The following is a 14,846-nucleotide window of genomic DNA, read 5'->3' as shown; positions in this document are numbered from 1 at the left end:
GAGGCAGAGGGAGAGCAGGGACGGTGCCAGGTGCGCTTAACAAGCCCTGGGGATCTGGTGCTGCCCCCGCTGCTCCCAGACCACTGGCTCTTCTCATCCGCGTCTGGCCTGCTGGTCAACAGCCCTTTTTGTCTTCTACTTGACAGATGCCTCCTGCTTTTGGACACCGTCTCTTAGGAAGTACAGGACAGCTCCTGGAGATCCTTCAAGAATAAGATCTGCTGCTTTAGGCCACAAGAGTCTCTTCAGGCCTCATCTCCTCCTCTGGCTCTCGGGTCCTGACTGCAGGTCTCCCTCCACTCTACCATCTGTCTCTTCTGTTCCTCCCCTCTGTGTCTGCATGCTTTATTTTATATTCTCATAAATGTGTCCCCCATCTCACACACACAGACACACACACACGCACACGTACACAGCCCAGACCAGTGTGTTAGGGGTTCTGCAACTTATTTACAAATATTTGTTGGTAAAAACCACAGCCTGGGGCTTCCTGCCCAGTTATGCCTGACGCCAACTCATCCCCTCTGCCTCTGGAAGCTGCTGCTGTAATCGTAATCAGGTAGGTGGGAGCCACCTGTTTCTACTTCCTCATCACATTCCCGTGCGTCTGCCCCAGGAGTTTGAAGGAGCTTGGGCTTCTCCAGCAGCACTTGAGCGCAGTTCTGGGAAAGCAGCCTTCGTTCCTCCCCGGGGCGCCTATTTCCTGAACAGTGGAGAGCTCTCTGCCGGCTGCATTCAGAAACCGCTGATGTTTAAAACAGGTATCGCCATTGCCTGATAAAAGGAGCATCTATCTGTAAGGGCCTCCAGGTCTGTGCAGCGTGGGTGGTTGAGGGAGCCTGAAGCAGCAGCAGGGAGTGGGCCCTGCTCACCCGCCGTCCCTGGAGCACTTCCCGGGGCCTCTATTTTCCCGTCACCATTACCGGGGAGGAGCCTCAGGTCACCCTGACACAGTGTGGTGCCTCAGGAGCCCTGCCTTCTCCCTAGGCTCCATCCACAGGTGTTAAAGGTGAAAGGTTGACTTCACCCTCACCTGGCGCCCATGTTGCCTTCTCGTCCATAGTCTATGATGATAAGCTGTGACTGACGCCCCTCTGACCCAGGCGCCCAGGTCTGCACTTGGCCCTGGCAGCTCACCAGTTGGCTCCCTGTTAACAGAGGGCAGGACGGCAGGCCTGTCGCGCCCCATTCTTTAGGAATCTCCTCGTTCTTCTGGGCCGCCTGACTCCCAGGCTCACGTCACGCTTCCTTTCTGAAACCCTGAGCTGTTCCCACCGGCCTTCCCAGAAGCCTGGTCATGAGGCTTTGGCCATTTCTATTTTTAGTTCTGGGCTCCAAGAAGGAAGGAGGACAGCCAAGCGCTGCAGCCTTTCTCTTGTGGAGGCCGAGGGCCTCACGCAGGGCGGAAGGGCAGGGGGCACAGACGGGGCTGCTGCAGGGGAGGACGAGGGTGGGGAGACAGGAGGGCCCTTGTCCTGCGGGGAGGAGGAGATGGGTCCGGGAGCCTTGAGATGGGACAGCACGTGCTGGCGGCCAGGGAGGGTCCATGTGCCCCAGCCTGCTGGGGTCCATGAGGAGCCTGGGAAGGTCACTGCCGACTCTTAGGAGAGCCATTTCAGGAGGGTGGTGGGGCCTGAGGACAGACCGGGGAAAGTCAGGAACGAGCAGATGGCTGGCAGATGGAGACCCTAAGTGTACCCCATTCTCCCAGCATGCTGTCGTGAGGAAGGAGAGGCACAGCACTGACATGCGAGGGGCACGTAACAGGGAGAACTGGTCTGCACGGGTTGTGTTTGGTTTTGCCATAGAGAAACATTCTGGTCCTCAGAGAGGAAGCCCTTGGAGAAAAGTACAGACTGAAAAGGTATTGACAAAGCCGAGTCCCCAGATCACGCTGGAGGTGGGAGGCACTGTGAGAGGGCAGGCAGCGTGTGGAACCCTGGGTGCGTCTCTGGTGGGCACAGGTAAAGCTGGGCTGGGGCTCTTGGCTCAGCCAAAAGGTGGCCTGTCCTACGTGGCCTATCCCCAAATCTGAGTCTTGCCATCTTAAGGAGGCCTGGTCCTGCAGCCCAGGGCAGCCTTGTGAGAAGAATGTGGACCCCTGAGGAAAAGGAAGAGAGGGAGTGTGGCTGGCTGGCCAGTCACTGTGAGGTCCTGAGCCCATTTACTCATGCAGCTGCCCTGAAAGAGGAAACAAAGGGAGAGAACACACACACACACACACACACACACACACACACACACACACACACACGATGGACAAACCCACAGAGCAGGCATGAGTCAGTTTTTCTTTCAGTCACCTATAAGGAAGAATCAGATGGAAGGCAAGAAGACACCCGGGGTCTAAAATAGATCCACCGCCCTTTCTTACCTCCCTCCCATTGCATGGGGGCAAATGCAGAGCAGAAGAAAGCCTCTGACTCGAGGCCTGGGATTTAGTACATCCCAACTAGGTACCTTGGTAAACACTTGACAGAGCTTCCTAACCAGTGTGACTGACCCTCTCAGCCCCGGGAATGAGTGGCGTCTGGAGTCAACTGCCTTGCCTGGGTGCTCAGAGCCTAGAGCTGTGCCAGGCTGTTCGCACAAAAAAAGGCACTCTAATACCTGCTGAATGAATGACTACCTGAACATATTCATCTATTGCATATTAGAAGAAAGATTTATAACTAGCCTGTTAACCCTACTGAGATCATAAAAGGCACTCTTGAATGAGTGACTAAGTGTATTTACTGTGCCTTGGAAAAAATATATATAGGGCTTCCCTGGTGGCGCAGGGGTTAAGCATCCGCCTGCCAATGCAGGGGACACGGGTTCAAGCCCTGGTCCGGGAAGATCCCACATGCCGCGGAGCAACTAAGCCCGTGCACCACAACTACTGAAGCCCGTGCACCTAGTGCTCGTGCTCTGCAACAAGAGAAGCCACTGCAATGAGGAGCCCACACACCACAATGAAGAGTAGCCCCTGCTTACCGCAACTAGAGAAAGCCCACGCACAGCAACGAAGACCCAACACAGCCAAAAAAAAAATTAATTAATTAATAAAAAATATATATATATAATTAGCAAGTTAAACCCATGATTTCACAAGTGTCTAGGGCAAGGCTAATTAAAAAAAAGAATTGATTTAATTTCAGGAAAAAATATAAGTAAAATAACATTACAAGCAGATAGGGCAGTCATCAGACCAAGATGCACTGTTTCCCCCATTGCCTGCATTGCTCATGAGGGCCTTGTCACCATTCTGTCCTAGTTGGGGGAAAGGAAAGAAATTCACTGAGTGTCAGGTACTGGGTATACATTTGCATCAGTGTCTCCTTCAACCTGGTACCAGCCCTCTGAGTATTATCTCTTCAAAAGTACTGTCAGCCTTAGAAAAGTTAAGTAACTTGTCCAAGATCAATCAACTGTAAATGGCAGAGCAGAATTCAAGCACAGCTCTGGCTGACTTCACAGCCCTGCTCCTTTCACTATCCGCCAAGCAAGGAGAAGCGTGAGTCAGTCTATAGCAAATGTTCAGCTTAGGGTAGGAAGCTGGAGGGAGTTTCCTTGGAAGGTTCTCTGTCTCCATGAGGTCAGTGGTGAGTCCATCTGCTGAGCCACTGTGCGGAATTTGATAAGAAATCACCCTGACTTATAGAAAATTAGAAGAACTGGGAAAGGAAGACACTTAGAGAGTGTGCAACACCCATGGCACCCCATGTCAGGAACTAATACTAAATGGATTTGTCCACTGCAAGATACCTTTACACTTATCCCCACATTCAAGGGAAGTCTCAAGTTTTCACAAATCCTCCCCTCCCCTGAGCTAGATGCTCATGTAGTGGGTTGAATGGTGGTCCGCTGTGTTAGTTAGGGTTCACCAGAGAAACGGAACCAATAGGATGTAAATATATAGAGAGAGAAAGAGGTTTATTTTAAGGAATCGGATCACATGATTATGGGGGCTTGGCAAGTCCAAAATCTGATGGGGGTGGCAGCAGGCTGGAGACTCAGGAAAGAGTTGTAGTTTGAGTCGAAAGGCAGTTAGGCTGGAGACCCAGGAAGAACAAATATTGCAGATGTAGTCCAAAGGCTGTCTGCTAGCAGAATTCCCTCATTCTCTGGGGAGGTCAGCCTTTGTTTTATTCAGGCCTTCAACTGATTGGGTGAGGCCCACCCACAATATGGAGGCCAATCCGTGAATAATGTTTGAGCACATATCTGGGCACCATGGCCAAGCAAAACTGACACATAAAATTCACCATCATATCCCCCAAAAGGTATGTCCCTGTCAAATTTCTGAAACCAGTGAATGTTACCTTATCTGGAAAAAGAGTTTCTGGAATTAGGTATCTTGAGATGGGGAGATCATCCTGGATCATCCAGGTAAGCCCTTAATCCAATGACAAGGGTCCTTACAAGAGACACACAGAGGGGAGATGCACAGGATGGAGAAAGGCCATGTGGAGACAGACAGGAGATGAGAGTGATGTAGCCACAGCCAAATAAGCCACTAGGAGTGAGAAGAGGCAAAAAACGATCCTTCCCTAGAGCCTCCAGAGGGGTTGCAACCCTGCCATCACCTAGATTTTGAACTTCTGGCCTCTAGACTGTGAGGGGATACATTCCTGTTGTTTGAAGCCACCCAGCTTGCAGTGACTTGTTACAGCTGCCAGGGGAAACTAATTCAGCTGGACAATGGTGAGAGGCTCCTCTCCCTCACTTCTGTGCTGTGGTTCCTCACCCTTGCACTTGCACACACAAGAAGGAGTTTCTAGCAATTGCCACCAGTTTCTAGCAATCTGTTTAGTGCCTGCCCCTCCTCTACTTTCTGGGTGCAAGGGTCCCATTGTGCGGGATATTAGAACCAGAATTTAACTGTGGACCCTCTTAAAAATGTACACGGTGTCATTTATTGGTCTTTGCTGTGGAAGAAGCCATAGGCTAAATGGAAGTAAGGCAGAGGCTGAATATGACACAAGGAGTTACCAGTCGTTATTTCATCAAAGCCATGGACCCAATGCTTAGTTGTGTTTGTATAAGAAAAGATAAGGAACAATGATGTTACCAATCTAGAGTAGTTCAAGTTTACGTAAGTGTTAAAACAGTACTAGAAAAATGTGAAGTGAGGCCTGATTTCAAATCCTGCATCTTAAAAGAAAAAAAAAAATTCACACTGCAAAATCCACTTCAATAATCAAGATAGTTCATCAGTATAGATTTGTATTTATTTATCAACGTCTCATATTCTTTGAGTATGAGTATGCTTTCTCCACATCTGACTTTCTTTCTTAAAAAAAAAATCCTCTTTCATATCTTTGATATAGTTGTTCTCACTTTCAATAATCCAAAACATGTTGAATCACTTTTAATAGATCAAATAATCTTCTCTAGACATAAAATCATGAAGATTAAGACTGAGCTGAGGGGCTTCCCTGGTGGCGCAGTGGTTGAGAGTCCGCCTGCCAATGCAGGGCACACGGGTTCGTGCCCCGATCCGGGAAGATCCCACATGCCGCGGAGCGGCTGGGCCCGTGAGCCATGGCTGCTGAGCCTGCGCATCCGGAGCCTGTGCTCCGCAACGGGAGAGGCCACAACAGTGAGAGGCCCGCGTACCGCAAAAAAAAAAAAAAAGACTGAGCTGACCTTCAGCACCAAAGAGACCATTCTGCCTTTCTCAGGTTTCTTCAGCCTTCTCATAAATACTTCATCCCAGCCCATTTTAATTTAATTCACATATTGAGTGCCTACTATGTACTTGGCACTATGCAAGATTCTGGAAATACAAAGATGAACAAAATAGCTGTGGTAACCCTAATGGAGTTTACAGTGTACTCCCAGTGCCAGCCTGTTGAACTGTCGTGCACTGGAGCAGTGGTTCTCAGAGTGTGGTCTGGGGTCCGCTGGGAAGGGAGGAGGGGTCCCTGAGATGGGCTGTGTGTGAAGCCCAAACATACTGCTGTGTTCATCATAATACAGCCTATTCTCATTTTTTTGCAGTATGTAGGGTCTATACCGTTGCTGTGAAACGGCGAGTTAGTGAATACCGAACTGTTTGTCACCCCTAAGAGAAATATAAACTTAGGCTCCTGTGAGCCTCTGGTCACAACATTTTTGTCCACTGGTCAATATATAACCTTGTTTGGTGTGTGTTTCTGTTTAAAGACACCTTGATGTGAGAGAATGGGAGGCTTGTAGCCCGTCTCCCACCTACCTCCCTACCTTCCCAGGGAGGATATCATGGTATGATTTCTTAGGCCTTCCGGGTTCTGAGGAGGAAGGGGCTTCCTGCCCCAGTCCCCTCAAAATAGGGCTGCAGAATGTGAAACTCCTTGCTGTAGCCTAGAATAGGCTCCGCAGCAATGGGGTGTCCCACATCTCACACTGCAGTCAACGGGCCCTTTTCGTCTCTGTGTTGTCCTGTTTGGTGTGTGTGACAAGGACCAAGGGAGTTGGCACCATAAAAGTGGCTTGTTGTATCTTTACTCTTCATCTGGTCAGGCCCCGTCGTTGGCCCTGCTGTGTGCTTGACAACTATGAGCAACCAGTGGGCAGCTGTCGCCTGGGTGCCCTGCACAGGGACTCTGCTCATGGCTGAGCCGTCCGGCCCCCAGATACCCAGAACATTCTCCGAGTCAGCCCTCAGAGCTGAGTTTTAGTGACAGAGACTAGAAAAGGAGGGAGAGTGCTTTTTAAAATAGAGTTTTTAATTAAGTGAGGAAAAGCAAACTGGATGTGAGGAAATGGATGGGAATGAAGAGTGGACAGTTAACAAAAAAATGTATATGTATACCCTTCATCATATTTGGGAAATGTAAGAAAAATTTTGAGTTATTTAAAAATTACTCTGGTGGCCCAGCTGATTTCACTGCTACAAGTTCAGACCATGGCTTGCTTCATAGTCTGTAAATATATAATGATTAACTAGGAATTTCTGTGCCTGGAGGGAGATCCATGATGCCTAACCCTCTTGAACTTCCCAACCAAACTGCAGAAGACAATTCTACTATTTTTTATGGAACTGCAAATTCCTTAAGCTTTCTACATATGGTGAAAGGAGAGTGGGCATAATACTTTAGCAGATTTTCTCAGTGGAAATATTCCTGCCATTTGGGGCAGGAGAATTTTTTAGTGTGCAGGACAGTTTCTGGCATTGCAAGAAAGTTCTTTTTACCCAGTGAAACCAAAAGAACCTGTTCTTCATTGTGACAGCTAAAGATTACCTGCCCCCATACACATTTTGGAATATACCCCTTTTGTGTATGGAATTGCTTCCCTTGAGAATGACTACCATCCAGGAGAAGATGGAGAATATCTGGGAAATTCAGCCCAAGCCTCCCTCTGCCTAACCTTATACTGTTTACTTCACTCCTGCAACCACCCCATGTTGATGGGGCCTGGTGAAGGAGGCCCATACTGAGAGGCAATGTTATGAACTAAACGTTTGTGTCCCCCCCAAATTCATATGTTGGAAACCACCACCCCCAAATATGATGTATTAGGAAGTGGGACCTTCAGGACATAACTAGGATTGGTTGAGACCGTGAGAGTGGAGCCCCTCATGAATGGAACTAGTGCCCCTATAACAGTGAGGGGAGGACTTCCCTGGTGGCACAGTGGTTGAGAATCCGCCTGCCAATGCAGGGGACACAGGTTCAATCCCTGGTCCGGGAAGATCCTACATGCTGCGGAGCAACTAAGCCCGTGCGCCACAACTACTGAGCCTGTGCTCTAGAGCCCGCGAGCCACAACTGAGCCCGTGCACAACTACTGGAGCTCGTGTGCCGCAACTACTGAGCCCACGTGCTGCAACTACTGAAGCCCACACACTCTAGGGCCCAAGTGTCACAACTGCTGAGCCCCCGTGCTGCAACTACTGAAGCCCACGCACCTAGAGCCTGTGGTCTGCAACAAGAGAAGCCCCCACAATGAGATGCCCGCGCACCGCAACAAAGAGCAGCCCCTGCTTGCCACAACTAGAGAAAGCCTGAGAGCAACAACGAAGATCCAATACAGCCAAAAAAAAAAAAAGTGAGCGGAGCACTGGCTTTCCCTCTGCTCTCCGCCACGTGAAGGTACCACAAGAAGTGGAGATGTCCATAGTCTGCACCTTGAAAGAGAGCCCTCATCAGATCTTCAGCACGCTGCCACCCTGATCTTGGACATTCAGTCTCCAGAACTGTGAGAAATAAATTTCTGTTGTTTATAAACCACTATGTGTTATGGTAGTGCTTTGGTAGTTTGTTACAGCAGCTCAAACAGACTAAGGCATCCCAGGTCCCAAATGGCAAGTTGGGTCAAATCTCCTCTATTTTTGTCATCCCTTTTAACCTGTCAACACCCCAGAGCACACTCCAGATTTCAGCCTAGAGAGGGGGAATACAAGTCAGGCTCCCCTGATCACTGTCGCCCCGCCCCACTCCCACCTTCCTCCCGCCATCCAGTGGAGCTGCAAGAAGTGGACTTTTTCTCTCTCGCATGAATTTCCCCTGCCTCATCTCCTTGCTGTGGTGGCGTTTGACCTCTCCCCATCCCTGGGGTCACAATGGCAGATGCAGTGGAGGAAGACAGGAGAGAGTGAGTCTGGAAGCATTTAAAATTTTTATTTTAGGGGTTGTTGCATTCTACCTTTTGAAAATCTTGGTATCACACTTTGGCAGTGGCCAGGGGCTCCCAGTTTGGGAGGGAGGCTGGGGTGGTGGTAAGGTTCTTCCCCTCACCCAGAGGTGTTTCTACCCACTTCCCCAGTGGACTTCCCTGAATTTGCCTGGCAACCTGAGCCTGGAGGTCCTGCAAAACCCAGTGAGCAGCTTCTATGGAGGAGGGAGGAAGCAGTGCTTGGAAGGGGGCTTCGGGATGCTGCTAACAGTCCATTTTCACCTGGGCAATGGTTACACAGTGTGTTCACCTTGTAACGATTCATGAGCTGTACACCTTATGATTTGTGCCCCTTTTTTGTATATGTGTTCTACTCCAAGTGAAAAAAAAAAGTTTAAAATTTTCCTTTGGTCCACTAACAAAACTCAAAACTATAGAATATAGTAACTCAACCTAATCACCTGAACTTATCAAATTAGCACTTCCCTCTCATACTATCCCAGAAACTTTAAATATTGTGATATTTTCTTTTGTTAATCATTTTAAATTATGTCTATTATTCTATTCTAAAAGTACTGTGTGCTAATTATAGAAAATTTAGAAAAGTATAAATAAGAAAATTACAATCTGCAATTTTACCACCCAGGCAACCACTGTTATTTTCTATTTCCTTCTTAGTTTTTTTAATGCATACATAAACTTTATATATAGTATATATAAACAGATAGATTTTATTTTACAATATTAGGATCATTTTATTTAAAATTTTTTGAAGCCTACTTTTTTCACTTAATACATTGTGAACATTTTCCCATAATTTACTATAGTTTGAAAATAAAATTTTTTAAAACAATGCATGCGCATACCTTCTTTTTAAAAAAATTTTTAATTAAAAAAATTTTTGGCTGCCTTGGTTCTTCGTTGCTGCACGCGGGCTTTCTCTAGCTGTGGTGAGCGGGAGCTACTCTTCGTTGTGGTGCGTGGGCTTCTCATTATGGTGGCTTGTCTTGTTGCGGAGCACTGGCTCTAGGTGCGTGGGCTTCAGTAGTTGGGGCACGTGGTCTCAGTAGTTGTGGCTCACAGGCTGTAGAGCACAGGCTCAGTAGTTGTGGTTCACGGTCTTAGTTGCTCCGTGGCATGTGGGATCTTCCCGGACCAGGGCTCGAACCTGTGTTGCTTGCATTGGCAGGAGGATTCTTAACCACTGCGCCACCAGGGAAGCCCCAAAATAAAATTTTAACGCCTATAAAACATTTTATATTATCATTATGCTATCGTAGGTCATTTATTCATTCATTCATTCATTCATCCAACCATTCTAGAATGGGTTTATTGAGTACTTACTATCCTCTAGGCACTGGCTAGGTGCTGTGAACACAGTAAGAACAAGACAGGCACGGTCTCTTGTCATCAAGCAGTTTTCAGTCTATAGGGACAGAGAAATTTTAAAAATTAATTAAACCAATAAAAATCCCAAATGGAGTTTCTCATGGAACTTGGCAAGTTGATCCTAAAATTTATATGGAAAGGCAAAGAATAGAGAGAATACTAAAGGGTGTCATAATATTAAAATAGTTAAAATAGTAAAGACTATATATCTGAATTCTCTAAGTTTTTAGAAGGCATAAATGAAGATTGGAAATCCTGTTTTGAATTGTGCTTTTTTGAATGTTGAATTGCTTTAGGAATAAAACATGTGGTTTAATGACTACAATATGGTTAGTTACATATCCATACTTGTCTATAAAATGCATATAGTTTAGATAATTTTTTGCACACGTGGGATCACACTTCATATAGCTTTTTTAAAGATTTATTTATTATTTATTTATTTTTGGCTTCATCAGGTCTTGGCTGTGGCACACGGGATCTTTATTGAGGCATGCGGGATCTTTCGTTGTGGTGTGCGGGCTCTTCTTTGTGGTGCGCAGGCTTCTCTCTAGTTGTGGGGCGTGTTTTCTCTTCTCTATTATGGTGCACAGGCTCCAGGGTGTGTGGGCTCTGTATTTGTGGTGTACAGGCTCCAGGGCGTGTGGGCTCTGTAGTTTGCAGCACGTGGGCTCTGTAGTTGAGGCGTGGGCTCAGTATTTGTGGCACTTGGGCTTAGTTGCCCTGCGTCATGTGGGATCTTAGTTCACTGACCAGGGATCGAACCCACGTCTCCTGCATTGCAAGGTGGATTCTTTACCACTGGACCACCAGGGAAGTCCCTTCATATAGTTTTGTTTTTTTTTTTTTTTTTTTTTTTTTTTTGCGGTACGCGGGCCTCTCACTGTTGTGGCCTCTCCCGTTGAGGAGCACAGGCTCCGGACACGCAGGCTCAGCGGCCATGGCTCACAGGCCCAGCCGTTCCGCGGCATGTGGGATGTTCGCGGACCGGGGCACGAACCCGTGTCCCCTGCATCGGCAGGCGGACTCTCAACCACTGCGCCACCAGGAAAGCCCATTCATATAGTTTTGATGCTGCTTTTTCATTTAGTAATATGCCTTAGGAAGTATTCCATACTGATACATTCCATACTGATACAAAGGAATACTTAGGTATTCCTTTTAACAAGTACATGGTATTTTACAGTATGGATAGTCTATATTTATTTAATCAGTGTCCTAGTGAGAGTTATTTAGGTTATCTCCAATTTTTTAACGGTGCAATGATCGTAATTGTACATATATCTTTGTACACGTTAGCAGGTATACATGTATGATAGATGACTTGAAGTGGAAGTGAGTCAAAGAGTATGTACATTACAAATTCTGATAGATGTTGCCAAATTGTTCCTCCAACCATTTATACTCTCATCAACAGAGTATGAGAGTTTTCTTCCCCAACACCATCACCATTATTATACATTATCAGTCCTTTTAGCTTTGTAAGATTTGATGGACAAAAAATAATTCCTCCTTGTTTGTTTTCATGTATATTTCCCTAAGTGCTAGTGAGGTTGAGCATCTTTTCAAATATTTATAGAAATATTTCTATTTCCTCTTCTAAGAATTATGTTTTTCTACCCTGCCTTTTTTCTCCATTAGCTTGCTTATGTTTTGTCACATCTCTGTAGGAATTCTAGATATATATTACAGTTATTAAGCATTTGTCTGTGGTATATGTTGCAAATATTTTTCCCAGTCTTTTGCTCTGAGGAGTTTTAAATTTCTGTTTAATAAAATTTGTCTGGTTTTTCTTGACGACTGTGTCTTTCCCACCCCATGATTATAAACGTACTGTCTGGTGTTTTCTTCTATACTTTTGTAAATGCAGATCTTGAGTCAATCTGGATTTTTTTCTGAGTATGGGATGAGGAAGTGATTCACTTTATTTTTTTTTCCTTATGGCTCCCATTGTCCTAGTACTATTTTTAGAGTAATCTTTCATTTTCCCACTGTTTGGAAATTCCACCTTTATCATACGCTAAATTCCTCTGAATACATGGGTCAATTTCTGGACTCTATTCTCTTTCATTAATCCATATGTTTATTTGTTCTCTGACACTCCATTGTTTTAATTACTGTAGTTTTATAGATTGTTTTCATATCTGGTAGGGCAAATTCTCCACCTCATTTTTTCCCTCAATTTCTGTTTTTTGGTTATTTTTGTTTATTTTCTATTCTAGAAGAACTTGATAAGCAGCTTTTCATGTTCAATTAAAAATCTTGTGAAAATTTTCATTGGGCTCCCCACTGAATGTGTAGATTATTGGGGAAGAATCAACATTCTTCCAGTAAATTTTCCTCATATAAGTCTTGCACAATTTTTATTAGGTTAGTTCCAAGTACTCAGTTGTCTTTGTGGTTCTTGTGAATGGGATTTCTTTTTCCAGTTACATTTTCTTATTCATTATTACTAGGGATTTTGTATCTAGTCACCTCAGTAACCTCTCATTCATTATAATAGTTATTTTAGTTGATCCTCTTGGGATAGCTAGGTAGACAACCACATAATCTACAAATAATAATAGCTTTAATTCTTACTTTCCAATATTTATATGTCATATTTTTCTTGTTGCACTGGTTACAACCTTCAACGCAATGTGAATAGTGGTGGCAATAGCATGAGAGGTTTTTTGTTTCACCATCACATGTGAGGCTTGCTACAGATTTTGGTAGTTGTACTTTAATGAGTTAAGGAAGTTTCCAGATATCCTACATGACAAAAAGAGCTTTTGTCTTGTTTTTTTGTTTTAATTAGAAATGGGTGAAGCAAACGCTTTTTCAAAGTCTAATTTATTTAGTTTTTCTTTTTTTGTTAATATAACAGATTATATCAAAAGACTTCTAAAGCTGGATCATCCTCACAGTCCAGAGACAAACATTATTTGGTCATTTAGGTATTATTCTTTTCATACATAGTTAGATTTTATTTACTAATATTTTATTTAGGATTCTTTAAATCAATTTCATATTTTGGTTTGTGCCAGCCTGTGCTAGTTCAGCCTGTGCCAGCCTGTGTTAGCCTATGCTAGGCTATATGCTCCCCATTCTGTTCATTAGTTTTTAAAAACGGCAGTATAGCATGTTCTCTTCCTAAAAATGGTTTTGTTTTGTTTTGTTTTGTTTTGTCCAAGAGGCTTGTGGGATCTAAGTTCCCCCATCAGGGATTGAACTCCGGCCGCCGCAGTGAAAGCACCGAGTCCTAACAACTGGACCACCAGGGAATTCCCAAAAATGGATTACTCTTTTTTTTTAACTTTTTTTTTATATTGGGGTATACTTGATTAACAATGTTGTGATAGTTTCAGGTATACAGCAAAGTGATTCAGTTATACACATTACATGTATCTGTTCTTTTTCAAATTCTTTTCCCATTTAGGTTGTTACATAATATTGAGCAGAATTCCCTGTGCTATACAGTAGAAAATGGATCACTTTTAATTTTAGCTTTCCTTAAGTAGAATGTAACGTTATGTGGTATAAAAGGCTAGGATGGTGATGTGTTCAAACGAACATATATCAATGAAATCAAAATAAGCAGATTATCAGCCTATATCCCTTGCCACCAATCTGGCTGTGGGGTCCCTGAGCACCAAAAGTATAAGGTTCCTCCTTTATAAAATGTAGCAACAGTTTTCTATCCTAATGTAGCTTAGTTAAAGTGCAACAATATTGATTTTTCCTTCAATCTCATGAAACTAAGGGTTCTAAGTATGTTAAGGCCTGTGACTATTAAAGAACCTTAAATCCTCTAGTTTAATCTCTTTTAGTTCTTTCCTCTAAGTAGCATATCAATAAATGTTTTAAATGAACCTGTGTGAAAACAATGTGAAAAGGACTATTGAGATTTTGATTGTAGATTTTTGTTTCTACCTTCAAGAAACTCAGAAGAAAATAATTTTTCTGGTGGAAAATAAAATTACCAGGTAGAATTGTGTATCAAAGACCGGAAAGTATCACTCAGACACTGACTGTCCTACTTTCAAGCTACTGTCCAGAAATACAGGAAGAGTTTAGAGTCACCTTTTTTTTTTCTTCCTTTTCAGAGAGCGGGGGCTGAAGATTTAGTCTGGAAATCAGATGCCTATTTATCACTGCTCTGTGGCAGCTAAACCAAGAGAACAAATAGCTGCCCTCCTCATTGCTTCAAACAACACGAGGTACGGAGCTTGTGCCACAGGATGGAAATCAATGTGTATCCTCACCGAGTGTTGTGCTTTCCAGGCCCTCATGTAAGTAACTTAGCAATCAATAGACCTTTATCATTGAAATTGCAATCAGGTAAAAAGGAGAAGATGACAAGGAGTAAGAGGAAAGCTTTGGTTTTAAATCTGTCACATCTGCCATTTTTTTCTAATGTCATTTTTTTTACTGCTAACTACTGGTAGTCACTCTCTGGGTGCTATTTGTTTCTCAGTGATGCTTTCACCACATAAAGAGGGTTAGCCTTTGCTTTTTGAATCTTCTGCTTCATAAATGTAGTTTATTTCCAGAAGTGCAATGTTTACTGCGACTGTTTTTATTTTTTCCTTTGCTTCTGAAACATACAGAGCTGCCTGGCTTGGAGTACTTTTTCTCCCAGCTATTTACCTATTGACTTACTACATTGGTGAGGGGAGTGCATTTATTTTGAGTTAATTAGTATCTAAGCCAAATTAAATGGAAATTACCATGTTTATCAATATATAAATATGTCATATAGTGTATTATATTATAACAGAGTTTATTTAGCCTAAAATTTTTATTGAGTCATATAGAAATCCAGATGTTTTAGGAAATCATCATTACATTTCAATTTGGTGAGTTTTTTAAAATTTATTTATTTTATGTATTTA

General features: G+C 44.0%; 1 long non-coding RNA gene across 1 annotated transcript in view; it reads right to left on the bottom strand.

Annotated features, from left to right (window-relative positions):
- The window catches only part of LOC115803839 (uncharacterized), a 37,148-nt gene that overhangs the window by 11,774 nt on the left and 10,528 nt on the right, over nt 1-14,846 (bottom strand). Inside the window, exon 4 of the long non-coding RNA XR_016393591.1 lies at nt 9,928-10,009. This is a non-coding gene — a long non-coding RNA (uncharacterized LOC115803839). The remainder of the gene's footprint in view (nt 1-9,927; nt 10,010-14,846) is intronic.

Source organism: Delphinapterus leucas, chromosome 6 (genome assembly GCF_059928025.1).
Source record: "Delphinapterus leucas isolate spDelLeu-1000000601 "Yukka" chromosome 6, BTC_Dleu_Yukka2, whole genome shotgun sequence".
Classification (NCBI taxonomy): domain Eukaryota; kingdom Metazoa; phylum Chordata; class Mammalia; order Artiodactyla; family Monodontidae; genus Delphinapterus; species Delphinapterus leucas.
This window is presented reverse-complemented; position numbering and strand designations above follow the sequence as displayed.